Raw genomic sequence first — 12,097 nt, forward strand, 5'->3', positions numbered from 1 at the left:
GGGCCGGATATAGAAAAAATAAGAACTTGGCGGGCCGGATCTGCTGAATCGATACATTATTCGCCCGTTTATCCACATATACAAGGAATAAATCGTATTTAATGAATGTATTTTAAGGACAGCAATGTAATTTCAAAGCCATTTCTCGCCAATAATGAAGAGGACAATGTGGATTTGAGAACAGCATTGTCATACAGGCACCACCATGTCTGCTTCACTCTGATCAATCAACACACGGTGCAATTCTTAATTAAGATTTCAAGGCGTTCGATAAGCCTGGTACCCCAAATTTACCAAGATATCAATTCATTAGGGTTTAGTAGGTGACGAGATAGCGTGGTTGTTCAACTATATGTGGCCTATTTTATCTCGATATTGAATTCATGCGGCCCGCGGCCTCCACGAAATTTGAAAGTGCACCTCGACACGTTTTGAGCTGGCAACCGTTGGCGTAAGCGGTGTGTGGGTTGAGTTGAATGGTGCTTAGCTGCTAAGGCTTTGTGCACCAGAACCGTATTTACTGCTTATTCCTGAAATCCCATGTCATAGGTCTCTTCCGGTCAATATTTGTCTTATGTCTCTTCCGGTCAATATCACAAAGTCTAACGGTTGAATCGTTCTCTGATTTACTATGAGAGAAAATACTGTGTACGGAGTTCGATACTTTTGAGCGGCTTTGATCAGATGGGTCCGTTCTGCGGAGTATTTATTTCGGAACAGCACAAAATGGTCCACCGTTTCCGGTACACTGCATTCCGCACAAAGTCCACTTTCGTGTAAGCTGAGTTTGTGCAAGTGTTTGTTTAGCCTGCAATGACCGGTGTACAATCGGGTCAAGATCGAGTTCTCTCTTCGGCTCCAACGAGTTTGCTTATGAAAAGTCGCTTGGAGTGACTCCATCTCGTGATTGCCGAGTTCGCTCATTTGCTTGGTGGCATTACGCCGCAAGTCCCTGTAATATTCTGCTACGATGGCCTGGCATTCTTTAACCGTGAGGGGAACCATGTTTGGATAATCTACGGATTCCATGGATGCCTTCTTTGCCAGTTTGTCGGCAGTTTCATTATATGCAAGTCCTTTGTGTGCGGGTATCCAGACAAACGTGACTGTTGACCCCATTTCCGATAAATTGATGGTTTCTAAGTGGATATCCCGAATTAATTCATTATCTTTGGATCGATTGTCGATTGCTTTTATTGAGCTACTACTGTCCGAGAAAATTGCTAATTGTACGTTAGGTTCGCAATTGTTACAAGCCCAGGCTAGACTGTCTCTGATAGCCGTCAGCTCCGCCGTAAATATACTCACATGTCTGCTCAATGATTTTTTTATACGAAAATTCAAAACTTGGTACATAGAAAGCTGATCCACATCCGGCGCCATTTTTCGAACCGTCCGTATAAATAGCAAGATAGTTTTTGTATCGCTCCATCATTATTTCCCTGCATTCGACATTCATAGCTTGGAGATGAGTGAGTTCGCGGTTTTTCATTTCTAGATCGAGGTCACACGTGCTGTTTACTGACGTCCAAGGAGGAATCTGCTGTGAATATCGTATACATTCTATTGCTATGTCCTCCAAGCATCCAACCTTTGAAACCATATTAAAGGTTTGAAATCGGATAGAGTCTGGAAATATTTCGTGCCAAGAGTCCTGCACGGCCGAAGTACAGGGGTGATCTTTTTGTGATCTTATGATACACCGGAAATTTGCACAAGTCTGTTTGTAACGCATTTCTACCGGCGGCTCGTTGCAGAGAAATTGTAGCGCATGGATCGGAGTGCTCCTCATTGCTCCGGTGCAGAGTCTCAATGCGTTATTTTGCAGCGTCTGAAGTCCCTTTGAGACATATTTCGGCGAAGCGAAATATGCCTCGATGCCATATTCGATGATCGAGCGTGTCAGTGACCTGTATAGAATTAACATGCATTCTTTGGAGGCCCCCCATGTAGTTCCACTCAGACAACGTAGAATATTCATCCTGGATGTGCATTTTTTGACCACAGATTGTAGGTGTGGTTTATATGATAGTCTCGAGTCGAATGTTATGCCAAGATACGTATATTCCTTTTGGAAGGGTATGGGATCGTTTCCAGACAAAATCTCAAGGTTAGATAACTTGCGACGTCTCGTAAACAAAATGGCGGTAGATTTGGCGCTATTTATCTTCAAGCCCCATTTCAAGCACCAATTTGTGATCGTCGTGAGAGTCTTCTGAGTTCATTGCGGACCGTGTCGATGTTTAGCCCAGACTCGTAAAAACAAATGTCATCTGCGTAATATGTTAAGGCTTGAAGCGATTTTATCAGGAAGGTCGTTCATCATCACAGCGAATAGTAAAGGCGAGAGAATACTACCCTGGGCAATTCCATTGTCATTATGGAAGATTTGGGATAGAGTTATGCTCACGCGCACTTGAAATGTCCTCTGTTTCAGGAATGTGTGTATCCATCTTACGGCATTTCCTGAGATACCCATTTGATGTAATTTAAATACTATAGCTCCTTGCCACGCCCTGTCATAGGCCTTCCCCAAATCGAGGAATACCGATATAGTGTATCTCTTGTTTGCGATGGCTTTATAGACTTCGTCGTGTAGCGATAAGATGCAGTCTCGGGTACAGCGTCCTTTTCGAAATTCACTCTGAGCAGGGTGGAGGAGGTGTGTCTTACAGAAGCCTAGAAGTGTGCCGTGCTACAATTCTACTAGTCCATCCTCAAGATCACCGGACTACAACTGACCTATCGATCTCGCCTTCCATGACATGTCACCCCATTTTTGTCGCTTGCTTTTTTCTATACTATCTTCTTTACTTTTCATTCAGTGTGCATGCCTCCTCTCTACATCGCCTTTGCCGAGGTGGTTGTCTGATTCCATTGACTACTCCAAGTCGCTTCGACACCTTCCTATATTTTCATTGTATCTCATTTTGTGATGTATTGAACTGATAAAATTGCTAATAAACCAATGATGATGATGATGATGAAATCGACGGTTACGGAATCAAAAATAAGAAATATCGGCCTGGTGTAAATGACCATTGTAGTCGATAAACGCCATGATTACCACAAATGAAATTAGGGTTGAGTACATCGTAAATCAGTGGTTCCCAACCTTTTTCATCTCGTGCCTCCCTTGGCCGAAATTTAAGCCAAAATTCCCCCCTTAGGATAAATCTGCCCGATGATTAAAAAAGGTCATTTTTACCGCGCAAACACCTGTTGACTGAGAGAATAAGACGCGCGGTACGAGTGTTTGTTTCTAGCAGTGCTGTAATAACACTTTGTAGACCTCCAAAAACAATGGTCTTGGTCCCAATCAAATTCTGGAAGGCTTGACTCAACAGACCCCCACACTTCCATTTGTGTTTTCGGCTTACCATCCACCAATCGCTAATATAACTGTTGTGAAAAATCACTGTGCATAAATTTACATGGTCTCGCGATTTTTTACTGAAGTTTGCGTATGCATTTGGCCAATAATATTGATACTTTCATATATAGGAGGGTTGACCAGACTAGAGTCTGACTCGAGTCACCATTTTCTGATGACTCGACTTGACTCAAGTCATTTTCTCAAAATACGGAAGCGACTGGACTCGAGACAATCTGAGTATAGACTCGACTTGGACTCGAGTCATTGTGCATGACTCGAACAAAGCCATATGATTCGAGACTATAAGACGGTCAAGACCGACATTTCATTGTAATTTCGAAGAACAGTAAAGTGGCCAACCTATTGGAATTTTGTCTATTGATCCTGGTATTTGACAATGCGACAAGAAACTGCTCAAAGTGAGGAAAATTAGTATATCATAAATCCAAATCATTCAATATCACCAAACAGTGTTGACTGGAGTGTGACTTGGACTCGGACTCGACCCTCTGCTCGGTGACTTGGACTCGGACTTGACTCAATGGTGAATTGAAAATGACTCGACTTGATTCGAGTCAAAACTATGAAAGCCTCGTGATTTGGTTACAGCCTTGATATTTAACATACAAGTGATCAGATTCCCTGCTGGAGCTCATTGAAATTTAAGACACCCATTACGTTTCGGCAACATTGCACCAAGTTTACCATGTCGTTTTTCGATCGGGTAGCTGTTCACTGAGAATAAAGCAAGGCTAGCGATCTCTTTGACTTGAATCGATGACGTTGGAATATTTTGTCACTGTCTGAAAATGTTGACTTGAAAATATAAGATAAATACTTTCACTAGAGGCCTTGTGATAGATACGGCACGACATTTGTTCGCTTAGGATATATTTGTTTGAGAGGCCGTCGCTGGCCTACAAAATTGTCTTGCGAACTGCAGCACATCTGAACTAATTTTAAAAAATGGGGGGGGGGGATTTGTATGTAAAAAAGAGATTTGAAATAGCATTTGAACATACTTTCAGCAAACAAAACAAACCATAAGGAGCATACGTTCGGATATAACTGGTTGACTACATGACAGTTCGGACATGAACAATTTCGGAAATCCAATTCTAAAGTGGAATTCCTCCCTAAAAATTGCAAAATTCCCCCCAAAGGGGAATCCCTCCCCGGTTGGGAACCACTGTCGTAAATGCGGATAATGCGATACGTCTTCTCGCCTCGACGAATTTACGCGTAAGCTCCACCCTCGCTCGCTGCGAATACATGTGTATAATGACATACAGTCACAAAAATTTGACGTACGTAAGCAAGTAGTAGGGAATCTCGGAAGACTGGCGCCGCGGGCCACACTATCATGTAAGATAGAAAACTGTCCGCGGGCCGGATCCGGCCCGCGGGCCGTATGTTGCCCGCCCCTGATTTATGAGATGGATAAAATGCATTATATTCTTTGTGGGGGCATAAACGGTACATATTTGAACTTTGACGTATTGCATTCTTTTATGACGTTATAACGAGTGATACTCGATTACTCGACTCGACTCGAAGCATATTACGTGATTCAGAATCGAATCACTCAGGTACTCGATTTTGCCAAGCCCTAAAAATAAGTACACAAGTCAAAATCATGACAAAGTTGAGAAACAGCGAGAATTTAGTTTTATCAGACATCGCCCTTCGAACTAAGGACAAATCTAAGAAACCAGGACTGATGTCAACATTGAATATAAGGCTTGCCTCTATATTATAACACCTAACTAATATAACCGAGATTGGCTTAATCCTTGGAAACAATTGCGTTCAGATTTATACTTGGAATCCGGTACCTCCTTCGCTTCGCCCTCCAGGCATTGAGTTTCACATAGCTGCAGTTCCCACATAGAGGGTATATTGCCAGGAGTAAAGCAAATGTGCTTGGACTGAACCTGAAAGCGATATATAAATCAATGTTCAATACAGCAGTGTTAGATATCTTCACATATTCGTTGCCGACCGTTTCTAGCCAAGCGTGCTTTAATGCGGACAAATTGGTTCCGATCATTTTCGACTGATGAAGCGGAAAAATGACCTCGTCCGAATTAAGCGGAAAATCAATCCTTCGCATGGTCGAGCGTAAAGGCAAACAACGCATTCTAAAAAGGATGCTGATGCGTATTAAATTATTTGCAGCTGCGTTGTACTGTAGTTATTGGCAGATATCGTATAAAACGACGTGTATCAGGGTCAGCTAAAAATATTCGGGTTCATTTCAAAATAAGCATATAGGTTTCATATAGTACTTTCTTGATATCCCAAACCAACGCAATTACCAAACAATCCCACAACTAACTGCCGAACTGTTAAGGAAGAGTCTTTACTTTTTCGTCGTTAACTTTAGTGAGTAAGTAAACTTTCTGTACTTATCTGTTCTACAAGATGCACGCAATTTTACCCAATTAAAAGCGTCAATGAAGCTGGCACGGCCTTGTATGAGTTTATTGCCGATTTCTACTGCATGGATCTGTTGGAGTTTTTCGTTGATAATCCTCGGATTACCTACCAATCAAGGATCATCCGAGAATTATCAAGGAAAAATTGGAATAACTCCGCTTCTACTAGTCCGAATTGAGTCAAATTTTTTCTTGCATCGTCTCTGAAGACAGCTCAACAATTTCTTGATGTTGACGGAAAAATTTGAAATTGAAATTTTTTTTTTCAATATTCCTGTATAAATTAAAATTTTTAATTGGATCTGCGGAGCCCTATACTTGTTAGAATTGAGCCGAATTTGGTGTGCAGCGTTTTTTAGGGTAACCTAACAATTTAATGACTGAATGGCTGGAATCCAGAAAAAAAAAGTTATTTTTGAACAGCCCTACTTTACATACTTGACACCCTGGTATCTGATGGGGAACATTCAGGACAGCAATTCCATATTGTTTTAAATCAGCTTTGTACTGACCAATATATGATATAATACAACCTGTTGAAAATTCATGAAATATATTTTCGCTTGCGACTTGAAATAGTTTGAAACCTTTCTTCTCATAGTTCTAATGCTCTACTCCCGCTTCATACCTTCAAGACCAGTCACCAAAGGAATCAAATTATGATTTGGGTCAACCGATCCTGTTCATACCCAGAAAACAATCTGACTGTATGAAAATAAAGCTTCTATACCCTAACCCAAATCCGATAAACACAGAAACATAAAATGGTATAAAATAGTACATTAAGCTTAAGCTCTCTCTTCGTCCCGATTATTAGAAATTCCATGTCGGTGACGGCACATTTTGTGATACGATAGTTTATAGACAATGTTCTTTCCAATTTTTCTATGACTTGCTAACTATTACGCTGGTGACTGTCAGCCGAAAATATTCGGGTTCATTTCTATTTGAATATACTATTAAATTGTATATTAAAGTTCTGTACCTCCAAGAAGCTCTTCAAATATAGCTAAACGTGACATCGTTAGCATGCGTGTCTTTTTCCATCCAAGTCAAGTCAATACGGCCGAATTAGAGATAAATATTAACCTATATCAGGGGTTCTCAAAGGGTGGACCATGGCCCACTGGTGGGCCACAAGAGCATTTAAGGTGGGCCACAGAGCTATTTGGAAAATTTTAGAAATAATGTATGTTAAGTAATATTTGTTGTTTTAATCGATAAAAAATATTTAAATTCATATTAGTGGATTTTGATTATACGTATGCTACATGAAGCTTTTCATCCGACTCTGATGAGACGTATAGTGGTACGTATGGATTCAGCATTTCAAGTCGAAAATGGGAGGTAAAAACGGCGGCTCTTTCCACTGGCTATGACTACCCACGGCTAACAGCTACTAAAACAATTTCGCGTATATAATACCTGGAAGGTAATGCTGAAGTAACCAAGTATTCCTGCAGGGTCATAATGTCGTATGCCGTTGAAAAGGGTGTGCAATAAACTAGGAATGAAGTGTAATTGATGTATAGATTTACTGTACTTCGGCAGGTCGTATTATTGTAAGTTGAAAATAACCATAATTGCAAATTATTAGCAACTTCTGGTGGAGGTATACTGCACCACCGAAAAGAATAGTAATGGATTGAGGATTCAGCGGAGCGCATTAATATTTGGAGTTTGTTTAAAACGTCATGCCTGGAAATCAATGTATATAATGTAAGAGTCACATGAATTGATAGTATCACTGAATTGAATCTTACGACATCGCAACTTCAGTTGGTTCAGTACGAGACATACAATGTAGTACATTGTACAGAATGCATAATAAGAAAATCTTTCTCCACTCCCCTGTGGTACCCCATTCACCAATGAATTGTTTGAAGTTATCCCAGATTGATTATACTATTCCCCTCAATAGTGGAACTAAAATCCCAATCACACAGTGTATGCGGGAATTCCATCATTGTGTTTCGCAAAGCGAATGGAGCAGCGGACGATCATAAAGTACTCAGAAGTCCTATGATTTACCAGAGCCGTAACTGCCGCACCCAAACCCCCAAATGGGGGAGCTAGAAGGGGCCCAAGATGATTTCGTTGGTCGTTTGTTGGAAGATATTCATTCAAATTGAAAATTTTCATGCCCCGAGATGTTTATATCCTAATTTCATCAGTAAATTAGGAGAAAATGCGCATATTTTAGAGAAATAGGCATATCGGCGCCGTCGATTACCATGCATTGAACAGGATTATAAATTTAAGATTAGAGGTGGGCCACAGCACATTTTCAAACCAGAAAATGGGCCACGGCCAAGAAAGGGCTGAGAACCCCTGACCTATATTGATGTGGCTATTATTTCAGGACACGTTCTAATGCCGTTATGATGCCCTCAGCACCTTTGATGCGAAAAGCACAACCAAATGATTTTATGCATAACAATAATAATATTATTCTCAGGAAAATCTTTCATCATAAATGAAATATTCTGAAGAGTAAATTATATCATACTTATTTTTATTTGGGTCATTCGCCTTATCTTTCCTCCGATTATCACATGTTATAGTTGGATCCGTACTTCGAAATGTGCAGCAGTAAGCTAAATACAGTTTGATCAAACTTCCAAGAGCAATCTAGAACTTCGAACCTCAATCCAACAAAGACAGTAGTTTAGGTGAGAACAATTTTATAAACGAGCTCTAAGATTTTTTGTTCTTGTTCAATTCTCAATTTCTGCAGCCGCGCAAGAGATTTCTTTACCCCTTATTCTTGTAACAGGTTATAGGATTGGAAACGTATTGAGGTAATATTGCTGATGTCGTTTTGCAGTGTCACGCTTCTGACAAAAATACGCATGGGTGGTATAATTAACTAATATAACTAATAATTTCGAAGTTAGGATCAACAATTGAACATGTATGCGGGCGACGCCTTCACTGCATGCGCAAATGCAAACATGCTCAACTTTCAATATCACTTTCGGTCTCGCGTGAACTATTATTACATCGACGTTTCGGTTGATTGCTCAACAAAACGACATGAACTGCCTAATAGATTTATTCTACAGTACAATACACAAAAATTATAATATAGGAAATATAAACGTGGACGACATTCCTTCGCCAATGGCAACAGAGTCTACGGTCGATTCTCGACTCTAGCACATTTATATTTGTCTTTCTCCACACATGCTTCACTGTTCTTTACCAAAAGTTCAGAGAAACATCATATGAAGAACGCATACAAGGAACAGAATGAATGAACGAGGGTACAGTTTGCCTAATGATAAAAATATCCCAGAATTACAGGCTTTATACACTATATGATAACTAAAAGTGCCCAGTAAGGCAGTGATATATATGAATCGAAAAAACGAGGATTCCTTTTTAAAGTTTCATCTGTAATCTTGACCACTCCAATTCCGAGCCTTCACATAACTTGTAAATCATACGCGCTTTTCGTAAACAAGTAACGAACTCCTCGCGGACTGCAGGTTGCCGACTTGCTGTCGTATATATACGCATCGTTTTGAAATATGTGTCGATTGTGGATCTGTTTCTACGCATTTCTACTAGTTAACAAGATGATAGGCCGATAAAAGCACTCAGGAACGAATGGCCACATCAACCAAATAAGTTTCACTTTCACAAGTCGAAGCTACATGGCGCGGGGTTCGTCAATGCGCTATATTGGAGAGCAGCTCAAAATCTCTTTCGATTTCGCTTAAGGAGTTCCTTGGATACTTTGTAGTTGCATACGGTTCGCCAGTGACAACATGCCAGATACGTAATCAGTTGAGAAATATTCCTACTTTTTCTGAACACGCAGTAACATACTAATGCTATTGTTTATGTGTATTGTGGTCTTTTTTTGCATACTGAATCTGTTAGTTATTAATGTAACGGTCGATGAAGCAAAAAAATATATATCTCTCTCTCACACTCTGTAATGAATGGCTAAAAGTATGCGGCGCACCGACTAAATATTCGTTTCGACCAGGGATATCTGATAGATATCCCTGGTTTCGACTGGAATAAATTTGACAATATGAATAAGTGTTTGTTGCGATTAGGGTGTGATTTAAAACAAACGGTGTTTGAAACACTTTGTTAAAAGAAATGTGTTTTTTCACGTAGCAAAACTATGCCATAATTGTGTTGTATGAGCCTACGGACAATTACCACCCGATATAACAGACGTATATCGATATATGGAATCGTTGGAACCCTAAAAATAGTCGGTTCAACAACAATAATGCAGATATTTCGTCAAAGAAGCAATATTACTCTATATTTTCAATTGTCAATGTCAATCCACTATGACGTCACAAGTGAATATTCGTGACGTTGAAAAAAACAAAAAACAAAAAAACAAACACAATGAAAAACATGTTTTAAACAAGGGCCTTGTGTCACACATGTTTGTTTTAAACTGATTTCTGTTTTAAATACAGCCCTAGTTGCGGTATGATTTCATTGTTACTAAACCTTCACAGATGCATCAATGCTTAGAGCGAATATTTGCATACCGTGAGTGCTATGTTAACGCAGAGTTTACCCACAGCACTAGAAAGAGGTGGCAGTAGAGCATGAAATTCCACGACCGTAATGGGTTTCTCGCGGTCGGGAAACTGTGATCGAGACGTTGTAGTAGAGCCTTTTTCCTATCTGTAACGTCATGGTTGAAAAATCAAACACGACAACGACAGATTCGAACAGCAGACTAATATGATGCGCCCCATATAGAAATGTCAACTTGTAATCGTGTGATCATCACAAAAGTAATTGGTTTCTGGTACGTTTGGCGATGCCAATATCTTTCCTCTATACCGACAATCCTGATGGCAGGTAAAGAAATAGCAGCATGCAATAACTTCCCTCCATTTTCCCCAGAATGCCACAGTGTTCGAACCTCAAATGATTTTCAAAATATGCCCCATGTGATATCGAGTTTGTCATCATCGAGCGTCATTGTCTCTTAGCCCTTTGTGGTACCATATAGTTGCACCTTTCTTATGGTGCATATTTTGAAAATCTTTTAGCTGCAGTTCGAATACGGCGGCTTTCTCAAGAATGGCGTAACTTCAGGTTCAGACCACATCATGTTTAGAGCGCTGCCCCCCCCCTTCACTCATAATGTGATAAATAGGGCGGATTATTTGATATCTCGAAATAAGTCCGAATTTTTTCAAAATTATAGCGTGAGATCAAGAAATTGTCCAAATTGTTTAAAAAGTCAAAAACTTTTTGACCCCTGCATTTCGTTTGTTAGTATAGTAGAATAGCACTGTAGGTGAACTTATAATTTGATATTTTACAGCTGGTAGCCTACTTTATAGGCCTACCATTGTAGACAGCCCATAGTCTGCTCATTATAATCTAAAACGGTCAAATGAAACAAATAGGTTGAAATGGTGTTATGGTCAACGTACCGCAATATCCTAACTGAAGCAAGACTACTTAGGCATTACATGGTTCTTATATCGAGGAGCACATGATGAAAAATTGTGAGGTAAACAAAATTGTCCGACTGAAGCAACATGGTGTGTCACCAGCAGTGTACGCACAACTTTAGTGTTGTCAGTCAATAACTAATGCTGTTGAATGTTCTTTCTCCATTCTTGGCGAGCTACTAGACCCTTACTACCCGAGAATGTGGGAACGCATATTTCATTGCGCTACAACAAATTTCAATTATTTCAACCATAACACTTGATGTAAATACTATATTGGAATTCTTCATAGGCCAATATTTCATTAAATTAAAGTTTTTTCATGTCAAGATTTGTCAGTTTTTCAGTCAAAAACGTTTTTCAGGCTCTGTAAGAACAGACAGTTTCAACCAGAAATGAAGATTAGTAATACAATTTTAACATTATGTGCGAAAACAACTAATTTGCATTGGCGAGGTCAAAATTTGGTCAAAATTAAGTTTTTTTCAGGTCAAAAAATGTTAAAATTTTGATTTGTTTGGTCAATATCTTCCGTTTCTTTGGAAAAAAGAAATCAACCTAGTGATAAATCATGTAGCTTGAATGGATACACTACACGCACGCCCGGTGTCACGCACCGCTGTCCAAGGAACCGCGCAGTGAATTGGTGTGTATGCTTGGACTCATGAAACATCAGAGAAAACATTGTAGCACAACTATCGTGTTTTCATTGTGTCACATGTTCAAGTGTCGGGCAACCATTGCTTTCAAGGCTAATTGTAAGACAAAAGCACATTTAGGATTATGAAATAGTTAATGCGTTCAAATGGCACGATGCAATACCCCAAATGACA

This window comes from Botryllus schlosseri, chromosome 4, assembly GCF_051294905.1.
Source record: "Botryllus schlosseri isolate E-star chromosome 4, Bs_hap1, whole genome shotgun sequence".
Taxonomy (NCBI): Eukaryota; Metazoa; Chordata; class Ascidiacea; order Stolidobranchia; family Styelidae; genus Botryllus; species Botryllus schlosseri.